The following is a 15,195-nucleotide window of genomic DNA, read 5'->3' on the forward strand; positions in this document are numbered from 1 at the left end:
GTTGCACACATGGGGAAATGTTTTTGTAGTAAGGGTTTGGGAAAAAAGTGACCTTTTATAAAGGCATTTCATGTAATTCTACGTCATTTAACATTACCATTTTTTTTTACCGTACACATGATCGAAATGACAGGCTACTTTGACACTGACAAACTATGATCACTAACAATAGGCAGGACAAATCCGTTTTGGTGATTTCTGTTAAATCATCAAAATAAATCAATCACAGCACGTTTTTGGACTCATTCAGCAGTTTTGACCTGATTAAGTAGAATAGCATTGGAAATTAATGTTGAAAGTTCAATTTATATTCCTAAAACTTGAAAATCAAACTTGAAACTTGAAAATGATGGTGTCGCTACTTCCTGTTGACAAGATATATTGATAAATAGCCCAATGTCAAAACACAGTTTTAAAGTGTCCAAATCAATAACCAATATGCAGAAACAGTTTGTGATATATTGAAAACCTAAACATAGAATTCACTATTGACACATACATATATTCTTTTAGATGAGCATCTTATAAATGGCACACGCACCAAAACCCTGTTGTTTTGTCCAGTTATTAGGGAGGGATACGCACTGTTGAAACTACAACAATAACAAAAAACACATGGAAACTGGATATAGTTTCACATCACTGGTTAGAGGACAACCTGCAGAACACAGTCAGCTACATTCTGGAATGTTGCATTTTGATACGGGGGTCATCAAAACAAAAAGAGAGACGCAACACTGTTTTGTCAATCACTCATATCAATTATCATGTTGACATCAATTGCGCAAGAGGGGGGAGATGAGGATGCACGTCAACTGGTAATCAAATGGCTAACTGGGCTATCTGCATTGTGTCCCACCACCCCCCAACCCCTCTTTTTACGCTGATGCTACTCTCTTGTTCATCATATATGCATAGTCACTTTAACCATATCTATATGTACATACTACCTCAATCAGCCTGACTAACCGGTGTCTGTATGTAGCCTCGCTACTTTTATAGCCTCGCTACTGTATATAGCCTGTCTTTTTACTGCTGTTTAATTTCTTTACTTACCTATTGTTCACCTAATACCTTTTTGCACTATTGGTTAGAGCCTGTAAGTAAGCATTTCACCTGTAGTTTTCGGCGCACGTGACAAATACACTTTGATTTGATTTGTTAAAACTAGCACAGCTCAAGAACCACACGATATCTGGGAATAATGTGCAGAGGACAATTTGTAGGAGACAGCTGGCTAAATTATGAAGTGTTGCATTTTGATTCAAGTGGGTTGCCAACAAGGTAAGTGTAATGCAACACTTTTGTTCATCACTTCCATTGATAGAACAGCGCTGTTTAAACTAACACTATTCAAAGGAAACTTGGAATAACCTTTACATGGTTAGATGGGAATTTGTTGACGGCTTCTATCTATATTTTGGAATGACAGCTGTTGATTTCTGGAGGCTGCCGTCACGAAAATGGGAATAAACCACTTTTTCTAATAGTTAACTTCAACGAATCACAACCTGTCATAGGATATCAGCAGTGACAACGGCTGGCTGCAATTTAAGTGATAGTTTGACTTTCAAATCCATGTACTGGTGTGTGGCCAGCAACTTTTATAGAGAGACCGGTGTTGTGCCGAAAAGCTCCCCCCTGACAGAATTCTCCCCCCCTTCACGTACGCAGTTAATTCTTCATTGCTGTGACTTGCTTGCTAGTTGAGATTTCTGATCACGTTAGGCTGCGTTTCATTTTATTTTTTATGTCGGTTTGATCGTGGGGAGGCACTAATCATGTCTGCAGTTTTAGGTTTGGCTATTTGTTTCAAGTGTATTAGTCTATTAATTATTCATTTGGGTTGCCTATCCTGATGTGAAGTTTGTTCTATAGAAAGTATTTGACTCTTATGTGTGCCACAGGAAGTATTTGACTCTAGCCACAAAATTAAGGAAATTAGAAGGCGAGGGGGATTTCGGCAAGGCTCTTCTCTTGGCAGGGAAGTAGCACGTACCTTACTGAACACTTCCAGGAGGTCATGGTATTCTGTGGGGATAGCAGAGACATCCACAGTCTTGCTAACATCCTGAGGAAGATGACTTGAGGAAGGCTGTGCTGCTTGAAGGCAGTGGGAATGGCAAAATGGGCTCCAACCCAGGATGGAGCTTGTGGTCCAGTCAATCATAGGATTGTGCTTTTGGAGACAGGAAAATCCCAAAACAACTGGAACACGGAGAGATGTAATGAGGAGGAACTGTATTGTCTCACTGTGGTTAACCAGAAACCCGTAATTGAACAGGCACAATACTATGGGTGACTTCCCCTATAGAGCGGCCGTCTAGTGCCCTAGCATCCATGGGCACAGAGAGAGGCTGAGTGGGAATACCAAGCTCCGAAGCTATCGTGGCATCCATAAGGTTTTCATCAGCCCCAGAGCACTCGGAGAGACTTAGATTGGTCTCCCCACAGTACAAGAGCAAAAAGGGGTGTGCGGGTGATGGGAATTAGGGAACTCCCAGTCTAACTCATCATGGTACCCACTAAAGACAAGGGTTTCGTAATAGGGCAGTTAGCTATAAAATGTCCTGCCCCTCCACAGTACAGACAATAGTTACTGTTCATGCTCCGTGAGCGCTCCCAAACTGATAGCCTAGTTCTTCCCAACTACATAGGCTCAGGTGTATCCAACTCACCCATCGTAGATTCACGAGAGCTCGGGTGGCTTCGACTCCTCTCGGAAGAGCTGCCTTTGGAAACTTAGGAGATGAATGCACCAGACCAGACCTCCTCTCACTCTTGTGTTCCCTTAAGCGTCCATCAATTTTAATGGTTAAAGCGATAAGGGAGTTCAGGTCCACCGGCAGTTCCCGAGCAACCAGCTCATCCTTAACCTCCTCAGATAATAAGTGCAGAAAAGTATCAAAAAGAGTCTCCGGATTCCAGGCACTCTCAGCGGCGAAGGTGCGAAAGTCCACCGCGTAGTCTGCCACACCTCTGCCATGAATTCCTCCAAATGATCGCAAATGGCAGATTGTTGCTCCAAAACTGCCGTAGCCCAGGAGAGCGCCCTTCCCGACATTAGCTTAATTATATACGCTATCTTTGATCGGTCTGAAGAAAACGAAGATGGCTGTAGCTCAAAAATAAGCGAGCACTGAGAAAGAAAACCCCGGCAGCTACCAGGATTCCCCGAATATCGCTCCGAAGGAAGTAAGCGGGGTTCACGGGGAGTCGGGATAGGCTGTACCAACTCACCACAGAATTCGGATGAAAAGCGTGCCCAGAGTAAACGGCCTAATACTCGGGCCCAGAGTCAAATATTTGCAAATTATTAGTAGATTTGGATAGAAAACACTCTGAAGTCTCTAGAACTGTTTGAATGATGTCTGTGAGTATAACAGAACTCATATGGCAGGCAAAAACCTGAGAAAAATCCAACCAGGAAGTGTGGAAATCTGAGGTTTGTAGTTTTTCAAGTGATTGCCTATACAGTATACAGTGACTTAGGGTTCATTTTGAACATCCTAAGGCTTCCACTAGATGTCAACAGTCTTTAGAACCTTGTTTCATGCTTCTACTGTTACTGGGGAGAGAATAAGAGCTGAATAAGTGGACTGCTTATTCCTCTGTAATGAATATGCTATTGTCCGGTTGGAATATTATCGAATATTTATGATAAAAAGACCCTAAGGATTGATTGTAAACGTCGTTTGACATGTTTCTATGAACGGTAATGGAACTTTTTGACTTTTCGTCTAGGGTTTTGCGCTCGCGCATTGTGCCTTTGGAATAGTGATCTGAACGCGCAAACAAAATGGAGGTATTTGGACATAAATATGGAGTTTATCGAACAAAACGAACATTTCTTGTGAAAGTGGGAGTCCTGGCAGTGCATTCCGACGAAGATCAGCAAAGGTAAGTGAAGATTTATAATACTATTTCTGAGTTTTGCTGACTCCAGAACTTGGCGGGTAACTGTATAGCTTGCTTTGATGGCTGAGCTCTGTACTCAGAATATTGAACAATGTGCTTTCGCCGTAAAGCTTTTTTGAAATCTGACACAGCGGTTGCATTAAGGAGAAGTGTATCTATAATTCTTTCAATAACTGTTGTAAATTATATCAACGTTTACGATGAGTATTTTTGTAATTGATGTGCTCATTCACTGGAAGTTTTGGAGGCAAATCATTTTCTGAACATCACGCGCCAATCTAAAATGGGGTTTTGGGATATAAATATGAACTTTATCGAACAAAACATACATGTATTGTGTAACATTGAGTCCTGGGAGTGTCATCTGATGAAGATCGTCAAAGGTTAGTGATTAATTTTAGCTGGTTTTCTGTTTTTTGTGACGCCTCTCCTTGCTTGGAAAATGGCTGTGTGGTTTTTCTTGTCTCAGCGCTGTCCTAACATAATCTAATGTTATGCTTTCACCGTAAAGCCTTTTTGAAATCGGACAATGTGGTTGGATTAACGAGAAGTGTATCTTTAAAATGGAATATAATAGTTGTATGTTTGAGAAATTTGAATTATGAGATTTTTGCTGTTTTGAATTTGCCGCCCTGCTATTTCACTGGCTGTTGAATAGTGTGTCCCGCGAGGTGGGACGCTAGCGTCCCACATAACCCAGAGAGGTTAATTAGATATGGGAAAATAATACATTATCTTAATTTAGAATGACAGTAAATGAAGAAAACTCACTGATTTTTTCAATAATCACATATACACGGAGTGTACAAAACATGCTCTTTCCATGACATAGACTGACCAGGTGACTATCATTTGTTTTTCAACAGGACAATGACCCAACACACCTCCAGGCTGTGTAAGTACTATTTGACCAAGAAGGATGGAGTGATGGAGTGCTGCATCAGATGACCTGGCCTCCACAATCACCCGTGAAGGAAGTGAAGGAAGCAGAGTGAAGGAAAAGCAGCCAACAAGTGCTCAACAATGTGGGAACTCCTTCAAGTCTATTGGAAAAGCTTTCCAGGTGAAGCTGGTTGAGAGAATGCCAAGAGTGTGCAAAGCTGTCCCAGGGTGGCTACTTTGAAGAACCTCAAATATAAAATATATTTTGATTTGTTTAACACTTTTTTGGTTACTACATAATTCCATGTGTTATTTCATCGTGTTGATGTCTTTACTATTATTCGACAATGTAGAAAATAGTAAAAATAAAGAAAAACCCTTGAATGAGTAGGTGTCTCCAAACTTTTGACTGGTACTGTATTTAAATGTATCAGGGGGTACTGCAGTACCTCCAGCACCCTTCACGGAGCTATGATTCTGTTTGGAAAACTAATGGGCATATTCAATTGTAAAAAAAATTAAAAAAAGAAGAGAAAAAATAAAGTGCAACGCTGGAGAGATGAGAGTTGTAGGCTCCTGTCTATCAGAGCAGAGAGGGGGAGAGATGAGAGTTGTAGGCTCCTGTCTATCAGAGCAGAGAGGGGGAGAGATGAGAGTTGTAGGCTCCTGTCTATCAGAGCAGAGAGGGGTAGAGATGAGAGTTGTAGGCTCCTGTCTATCAGAGCAGAGAGGGGGAGAGATGAGAGTTGTAGGCTCCTGTCTATCAGAGCAGAGAGGGGGAGAGATGAGAGTTGTAGGCTCCTGTCTATCAGAGCAGAGAGGGGGAGAGATGAGAGTTGTAGGCTCCTGTCTATCAGAGCAGAGAGGGGTAGAGATGAGAGTTGTAGGCTCCTGTCTATCAGAGCAGAGAGGGGGAGAGATGAGAGTTGTAGGCTCCTGTCTATCAGAGCAGAGAGGGGTAGAGATGAGAGTTGTAGGCTCCTGTCTATCGAGCAGAGAGGGGTAGAGATGAGAGTTGTAGGCTCCTGTCTATCGAGCAGAGAGGGGTAGAGATGAGAGTTGTAGGCTCCTGTCTATCAGAGCAGAGAGGGGTAGAGATGAGAGTTGTAGGCTCCTGTCTATCGAGCAGAGAGGGGTAGAGATGAGAGTTGTAGGCTCCTGTCTATCGAGCAGAGAGGGGTACAGATGAGAGTTGTAGGCTCCTGTCTATCAGAGCAGAGAGGGGTAGAGATGAGAGTTGTAGGCTCCTGTCTATCAGAGCAGAGAGGGGTAGAGATGAGAGTTGTAGGCTCCTGTCTATCGAGCAGAGAGGGGTAGAGATGAGAGTTGTAGGCTCCTGTCTATCGAGCAGAGAGGGGTAGAGATGAGAGTTGTAGGCTCCTGTCTATCAGAGCAGAGAGGGGGAGAGATGAGAGTTGTAGGCTCCTGTCTATCAGAGCAGAGAGGGGTAGAGATGAGAGTTGTAGGCTCCTGTCTATCGAGCAGAGAGGGGTAGAGATGAGAGTTGTAGGCTCCTGTCTATCGAGCAGAGAGGGGTAGAGATGAGAGTTGTAGGCTCCTGTCTATCAGAGCAGAGAGGGGTAGAGATGAGAGTTGTAGGCTCCTGTCTATCAGAGCAGAGAGGGGTAGAGATGAGAGTTGTAGGCTCCTGTCTATCAGAGCAGAGAGGGGGAGAGATGAGAGTTGTAGGCTCCTGTCTATCAGAGCAGAGAGGGGTAGAGATGAGAGTTGTAGGCTCCTGTCTATCAGAGCAGAGAGGGGTAGAGATGAGAGTTGTAGGCTCTTGTCTATCAGAGCAGAGGGGTAGACATGAGAGTTGTAGGCTCCTGTCTATCAGAGCAGAGAGGGGGAGAGATGAGAGTTGTAGGCTCCTGTCTATCAGAGCAGAGAGGGGGAGAGATGAGAGTTGTAGGCTCCTGTCTATCAGAGCAGAGAGGGGTAGAGATGAGAGTTGTAGGCTCCTGTCTATCAGAGCAGAGAGGGGTAGAGATGAAAGTTGTAGGCTCCTGTCTATCAGAGCAGAGAGGGGTAGAGATGAGAGTTGTAGGCTCCTGTCTATCAGAGCAGAGAGGGGGAGAGATGAGAGTTGTAGGCTCCTGTCTATCAGAGCAGAGAGGGGGAGAGATGAGAGTTGTAGGCTCCTGTCTATCAGAGCAGAGAGGGGTAGAGATGAGAGTTGTAGGCTCCTGTCTATCAGAGCAGAGAGGGGTAGAGATGAGAGTTGTAGGCTCCTGTCTATCAGAGCAGAGAGGGGTAGAGATGAGAGTTGTAGGCTCCTGTCTATCAGAGCAGAGAGGGGGAGAGATGAGAGTTGTAGGCTCCTGTCTATCAGAGCAGAGAGGGGGAGAGATGAGAGTTGTAGGCTCCTGTCTATCAGAGCAGAGAGGGGTAGAGATGAGAGTTGTAGGCTCCTGTCTATCAGAGCAGAGAGGGGGAGAGATGAGAGTTGTAGGCTCCTGTCTATCAGAGCAGAGAGGGGTAGAGATGAGAGTTGTAGGCTCCTGTCTATCGAGCAGAGAGGGGTAGAGATGAGAGTTGTAGGCTCCTGTCTATCGAGCAGAGAGGGGTAGAGATGAGAGTTGTAGGCTCCTGTCTATCAGAGCAGAGAGGGGTAGAGATGAGAGTTGTAGGCTCCTGTCTATCAGAGCAGAGAGGGGTAGAGATGAGAGTTGTAGGCTCCTGTCTATCGAGCAGAGAGGGGTAGAGATGAGAGTTGTAGGCTCCTGTCTATCGAGCAGAGAGGGGTAGAGATGAGAGTTGTAGGCTCCTGTCTATCAGAGCAGAGAGGGGTAGAGATGAGAGTTGTAGGCTCCTGTCTATCAGAGCAGAGAGGGGTAGAGATGAGAGTTGTAGGCTCCTGTCTATCGAGCAGAGAGGGGTAGAGATGAGAGTTGTAGGCTCCTGTCTATCGAGCAGAGAGGGGTAGAGATGAGAGTTGTAGGCTCCTGTCTATCAGAGCAGAGAGGGGGAGAGATGAGAGTTGTAGGCTCCTGTCTATCAGAGCAGAGAGGAGTAGAGATGAGAGTTGTAGGCTCCTGTCTATCGAGCAGAGAGGGGTAGAGATGAGAGTTGTAGACTCCTGTCTATCGAGCAGAGAGGGGTAGAGATGAGAGTTGTAGGCTCCTGTCTATCAGAGCAGAGAGGGGTAGAGATGAGAGTTGTAGGCTCCTGTCTATCAGAGCAGAGAGGGGTAGAGATGAGAGTTGTAGGCTCCTGTCTATCAGAGCAGAGAGGGAGAGAGATGAGAGTTGTAGGCTCCTGTCTATCAGAGCAGAGAGGGGTAGAGATGAGAGTTGTAGGCTCCTGTCTATCAGAGCAGAGAGGGGTAGAGATGAGAGTTGTAGGCTCTTGTCTATCAGAGCAGAGGGGTAGACATGAGAGTTGTAGGCTCCTGTCTATCAGAGCAGAGAGGGGGAGAGATGAGAGTTGTAGGCTCCTGTCTATCAGAGCAGAGAGGGGGAGAGATGAGAGTTGTAGGCTCCTGTCTATCAGAGCAGAGAGGGGTAGAGATGAGAGTTGTAGGCTCCTGTCTATCAGAGCAGAGAGGGGTAGAGATGAAAGTTGTAGGCTCCTGTCTATCAGAGCAGAGAGGGGTAGAGATGAGAGTTGTAGGCTCCTGTCTATCAGAGCAGAGAGGGGGAGAGATGAGAGTTGTAGGCTCCTGTCTATCAGAGCAGAGAGGGGGAGAGATGAGAGTTGTAGGCTCCTGTCTATCAGAGCAGAGAGGGGTAGAGATGAGAGTTGTAGGCTCCTGTCTATCAGAGCAGAGAGGGGTAGAGATGAGAGTTGTAGGCTCCTGTCTATCAGAGCAGAGAGGGGTAGAGATGAGAGTTGTAGGCTCCTGTCTATCAGAGCAGAGAGGGGGAGAGATGAGAGTTGTAGGCTCCTGTCTATCAGAGCAGAGAGGGGGAGAGATGAGAGTTGTAGGCTCCTGTCTATCAGAGCTGAGAGGGGGAGAGATTATAGAAAGTGGATCTCATTCTAGTTCTGTGATTGAGATACAGGCGCGCTACAGCAACAGCCATGTGTTGGTCTCAGAAATGGCTACAATGTTACGCCCCCCCAACAAAATGTTAATGCCATGAGAGGTACCAGATCAGGCCAAATAGGTTCCTGAACGAAACAGTCTAAACCTGAGAGGTGCTGGATCCTGTTTTGGCAGGACTGGGTGTTGTGCAACACAGCCAAACAAACTTAATAAGAATTAATAGAACACAATTCTAATTGATTCCACAGTTCCATCGGTCAAGAAGATAAAATAGCTCATATAAACAACTGATACAGGATCAGATTTCTTTCACACACACCTGTTTGCAAGGCCTCAAAACTAGAGTGGCATCTGCATTTGAATAAATCCACCTTCGACTGATGACTGATAGAGTTGATGATTATTAACAGAGGTCAGACGAAGAGGGGCAGTTTGGGCACCAGGTTGGCAACAGTGACCCTGGTAAACATTTCAGCTCTTCATGGCTTCTTGGAGAGGAAACACACAGACACGCACACGCACACACGCACACACACACACACACGTGTGCTGACACATGCACACAACACCAAAGATCGCCTACGACCCCCAAAAGGCTGGGGCCGGCTCTGAGCTACAGTTACAGCCCATGGTGACCTCAGTGCCTGAGCTGATACCATACACAGACTGATTCCTAATAACAAAATTGACCCCTATTGCCCTGACAGCTAGTAGCCACTATTAACATATTTCTTATACCCTCAGATCACACAAGTGCATATGGGTGTAGGGGCTAGGGATCAACTGGTAATCGGGCAAGAGAGGGAGAGAGAGATACACACTATAGTAATAGAACACAGTCCCATTTGGCGTTCTTTGCCTCTCTGGACAGGGAATAAGCGGACAAGGCATGATATAAAATGAAGGAAAGATCATTGTGTTGTTCAATGTGCCGTGACCTGACTCGTTTTCAATCATCTCAGTCATCACAGTGTCATAACGGAGCTCTGTGTTCTCTGGAGCTGTGACTCACTACCCATTAGATGAGTCAGAGGGGGTGGACTGAGGGGTAGACTGTACTCCTGCTCTTTGCTTTGAGGGCATCACACACAAACATGCACGCATACACACACACACACACACACACACACACACACACACATACACACACACACACACACACACACACCAGATTGCCTTGAGGGCATTCCATGAAACACTGACCCAGAGCCTGTCCTGTCCTCAGAACAAAACAGCAGGACAACACAACACGTTGTCCTCCTCTCAGAGAGCAAACTGACTGCCATATACCAGAGACCGTGAGAGGGGGAGTGAAGATATAAAGATAGACAGTTTTTTTCACAAGCATCATTTTTTACAGTACAGACACTTTCAGTACAGACCCTTACTGTACAGACCCTTACAGTACAGACACTTACAGTACAGACCCTTACCGTAAAGACACTTACAGTACAGACCCTTACTGTACAGACCCTTACAGTACAGACACTTACAGTACAGACCCTTACCGTACAGACACTTACAGTACAGACCCTTACTGTACAGACCCTTACAGTACAGACACTTACAGTACAGACCCTTACCGTAAAGACACTTACAGTACAGACCCTTACTGTACAGACCCTTACAGTACAGACACTTACAGTACAGACCCTTACCGTACAGACACTTACAGTACAGACCCTTACTGTACAGACCCTTACAGTACAGACCCTTACAGTACAGACCCTTACTGTACAGACCCTTACTTTACAGACCCTTACAGTACAGACCCTTACCGTAAAGACACTTACAGTACAGACCCTTACTTTACAGACCCTTACAGTACAGACCCTTATTACTGTACAGACCCTTACTACAGACCCTTACTATACAGACCCTTACGACAGACACTTACAGTACAGACCCTTACTGTACAAACCCTTACAGTACAGACACTTACAGTACAGACCCTTACCGTTCAGACACTTACAGTACAGACCCTTACTGTACAGACCCTTACAGTACAGACCCTTACAGTACAGACCCTTACTGTACAGACCCTTACTTTACAGACCCTTACAGTACAGACCCTTACCGTAAAGACACTTACAGTACAGACCCTTACTTTACAGACCCTTACAGTACAGACCCTTATTACTGTACAGACCCTTACTACAGACCCTTACTATACAGACCCTTACGACAGACACTTACAGTACAGACCCTTACTGTACAGACCCTTACAGTACAGACCCTTATAACTGTACAGACCCTTACTACAGACCCTTACTATACAGACCCTTAATGTACAGACGCTTACAGTACAGACCCTTATTGTAGAGACCCTTACTGTACAGACCCTTACTGTACAGACCCTTACAACCCTTGCTGTACAGACCCTTGCTGTACAGACCCTTTCTGTACAGACCCTTACACTACAGACACTTACAGTACAGACGCTTACTGTACAGACCCTTACAGTACAGACCCTTACAGTACAGACCCTTATTGTAGAGACCCTTACAGTACAGACCCTTATTGTAGAGACCCTTACAGTACAGACCCTTACTGTACAGTACAGTAATTCTCTGCTTTCCTCACCTGGCTTCTCCACTCAAACTCTACTACAGGAAATTATTGATATCTTTAGTTAATGTAAAATCTAATATAATGTCTAATATATCTAATGTATAGTCTGTAATGAAGTATATTATTTGCTTATAAAATGCATCTTTCCTTCCTCTCCTTCCTGAAACAATGGCTGATCTGATCTGACTTGACTGGATCTTTGTGAACAGAGAGTGGCAGGGGTCATTTGCACCCAGCTCCTCCTTGTTCAGTAATAATTTGTCATCCTGTAGGAAAGAGGAAAGAAATGTGATTCAATCAAATCGCTGATAAGAAGCATTATGTTATATACAGTAAGTATTGTCATGGCCGGGTTGGGTTGGGCTAGGTTGGGCCAGGTCGGGCTGGGTCGGGCTGGGTTGGGCTAGGTTGGGCCAGGTCGGGCTGGGTTGGGCCAGGTTGGGTTGGGCTAGGTCGAGTTGGGTTGGGCTAGGTTGGGCCAGGTCGGGCTGGGCTGGGTTGGGTTGGGTTGGGCTAGGTTGGGCCAGGTTGGGCTAGGTTGGGCCAGGTTGAGTTGGGTTGGGCCGGGTTGGGTTGGGTTGGGCTAGTTCGAGTTGGGTTGGGCTAGGTTGGGCCAGGTCGGGCTGGGCTGGGCTGGGTTGGGTTGGGCTAGGTCGAGTTGGGTTGGGCTAGGTTGGGCCAGGTCGGGCTGGGTCGGGCTGGGTTGGGCTAGGTTGGGCCAGGTCGAGTTGGGTTGGGCCAGGTTGGGTTGGGCTAGGTCGAGTTGGGTTGGGCTAGGTTGGGCCAGGTCGGGCTGGGTTGGGCTAGGTTGGGCCAGGTCGAGTTGGGTTGGGCCGGGTTGGGTTGGGCTGGGCTAGGTCGAGTTGGGTTGGGCTAGGTTGGGCCAGGTCGGGCTGAGTCGGGCTAGGTTGGGCCAGGTCGAGTTGGGTTGGGCCGGGTTGGGTTGGGTTGGGCCAGGTCAAACTGGGCTGGGCTGGGTTGGGCTGGGTTGGGTTGGGCTAGGTCGAGTTGGGTTGGGCTAGGTTGAACCAAGTCGGGCTGGGCTGGGCTGGGTTGATAGTATTTCATAAAAACAGATCCTCTCAGGTCTGATGTGCTGAGGCAGTGGGCCAGGTATGTGAGGTGTACACGCGGATGTGTGCGGTGTGTGAGTGTGGGTGAGTCTGTATCTCTGCTGAACTGATAGAAATCTCACTGAGGAGGATTGTAGTAGTGAGAGCAGCGAGACAGCGATGAAGAACTCAAATCACTAGCAGGTGATTTATGGACGTTAGACACCCCTACTGTCACACTCGCTCTCTCTCTCTCTAACGATGAGTTCTCAGAGAAGATTTACTCCTTTTTATCTCTCTAGTGACACTCATCTCGCATCAGTCATCTCTCATCGGTCCATCCTGTCTTGCAGTAGAGAGAAAGGGAGGGGCGGTGACAGTTAGAATGCATTCCCTGAGGGGATGTACACTGAGAGAGAGGTGGCACTCAGCGCACACACGTACGCACGCACGCACACACACACACACACACACACACACACACACACACACACACACACACACACACACACACACACACACACACACACACACACACACACACTTAAAAGCATGAAAACATGCACTCACACACATTTGGCAAAGTACAGTGTCTCCATTCCTCTCCACCCCTTCCACTCTGTTCGTCCCTCCCATCATATCATGGGAGTTCATCCCCCTCTCGCTCTGCCCTTCGCTGATACATTTACATTTACATTTAAGTCATTTAGCAGACGCTCTTATCCAGAGCGACTTACAAATTATAGTGAAGGTCACACATAAACACACCCATGGCCTTTAAGTTTGTATATTTGTATTGTTTCAAATAGCTGCTTTTTCATATTTCCATGTATCCATATTCATCTTTTCAGTCTGATTTTCTTAGAGACAATTCATAAGCTAGGCATTTCGCAAAACTACTGTTTGTGTGTTCTGTAATAAATGGCATTACTATATTGTGCCACACTGATTCCATTCAAAATGATATGGAATTTACATTGACATTCATTTTCAAATAACTAGATAAGTCAACCACATATCTATTAATAACTTAAATGTTCCTCAATAAAGTAGTTATCAGGGCAGGAGCGGGGTTATCAGTAGTTATCAGTAGTTATCAGGGCAGGAAAGGGGTTATCAGTAGTTATCAGGGCAGGAAAGGGGTTATCAGTAGTTATCAGGGCGGGAGGGGGGTTATCAGTAGTTATCAGTAGTTATCAGGGCAGGAGGGGGGTTATCAGTAGTTATCAGGGTGGATTATCAGTAGTTATCAGGGCGGGAGGGGGGTTATCAGTAGTTATCAGTAGTTATCAGGGCAGGAGTGGGGTTATCAGTAGTTATCAGTAGTTATCAGGGCAGGAAGAGGGTTATCAGTAGTTATCAGTAGTTATCAGGGTGGATTATCAGTAGTTATCAGGGCAGGAGTGGGGTTATCAGTAGTTATCAGTAGTTATCAGGGCAGGAGGGGGGTTATCAGTAGTTATCAGGATGGGAGGGGGGTTATCAGTATTTATCAGTAGTTATCAGGGCAGGAGGGGGGTTATCAGTAATTATCAGTAGTTATCAGGGCGGGAGGGGGGTTATCAGTATTTATCAGTATTTATCAGGGTGGATTATCAGTAGTTATCAGGGCAGGAGTGGGGTTATCAGTAGTTATCAGTAGTTATCAGGGCAGGAGGGGGGTTATCAGTAGTTATCAGGATGGGAGGGGGGTTATCAGTAGTTATCAGTAGTTATCAGGGCAGGAGGGGGGTTATCAGTAGTTATCAGTAGTTATCAGGGCGGGAGGGGGGTTATCAGTAGTTATCAGTAGTTATCAGGGTGGATTATCAGTAGTTATCAGGGCGGGAGGGGGGTTATCAGTAGTTATCAGTAGTTATCAGGGTGGATTATCAGTAGTTATCAGGGCGGGAGGGGGGTTATCAGTAGTTATCAGTAGTTATCAGGGCAGAAGGGGGGTTATCAGTAGTTATCAGGGTGGATTATCAGTAGTTATCAGGGCAGAAGGGGGGTTATCAGTAGTTATCAGTAGTTATCAGGGTGGATTATCAGTAGTTATCAGGGTGGGAGGGGGGTTATCAGTAGTTATCAGGGCGGGAGGGGGGTTATCAGTAGTTATCAGGGCGGGAGGGGGGTTATCAGTAGTTATTAGGGCAGGAGGGGGGTTATCAGTAGTTATCAGTAGTTATCAGGGTGGATTATCAGTAGTTATCAGTAGTTATCAGGGTGGGAGGTGGGTTATCAGTAGTTATCAGTAGTTATCAGGGTGGATTATCAGTAGTTATCAGGGCGGGAGGGGGGGTTATCAGTAGTTATCAGTAGTTATCAGGGCGGGAGGGGGGGTTATCAGTAGTTATCAGTAGTTATCAGGGCGGGAGGGGGGTTATCAGTAGTTATCAGGGCAGGAGGGGGGTTATCAGTAGTTATCAGGGCAGGAGGGGGGTTATCAGTAGTGATCAGTAGTTATCAGGGCGGGAGGGGGGTTATCAGTAGTTATCAGGGCAGGAGGGGGGTTATCAGTAGTTATCAGGGCAGGAGGGGGGTTATCAGTAGTGATCAGTAGTTATCAGGGCGGGAGGGGGGTTATCAGTAGTTATCAGTAGTTATCAGGGTGGGAGGTGGGTTTTCAGAGGTTTTCTACATCTGTTCTATTAATTCTGTTTCAATACTCCGCTCCCTCATCCTCGATGGCTGCAGTGTGTGTGTCTGTGTGTGGAGTGAAAACAGCCCCTGAGGCACATTCCACGCACACACTCACACCTTCACAAGCCAGGCCCAGCTCTGAGTGTACTTACCTGTAGTGCC

This window comes from Salmo trutta, chromosome 21 (genome assembly GCF_901001165.1).
Source record: "Salmo trutta chromosome 21, fSalTru1.1, whole genome shotgun sequence".
NCBI lineage: Eukaryota > Metazoa > Chordata > Actinopteri > Salmoniformes > Salmonidae > Salmo > Salmo trutta.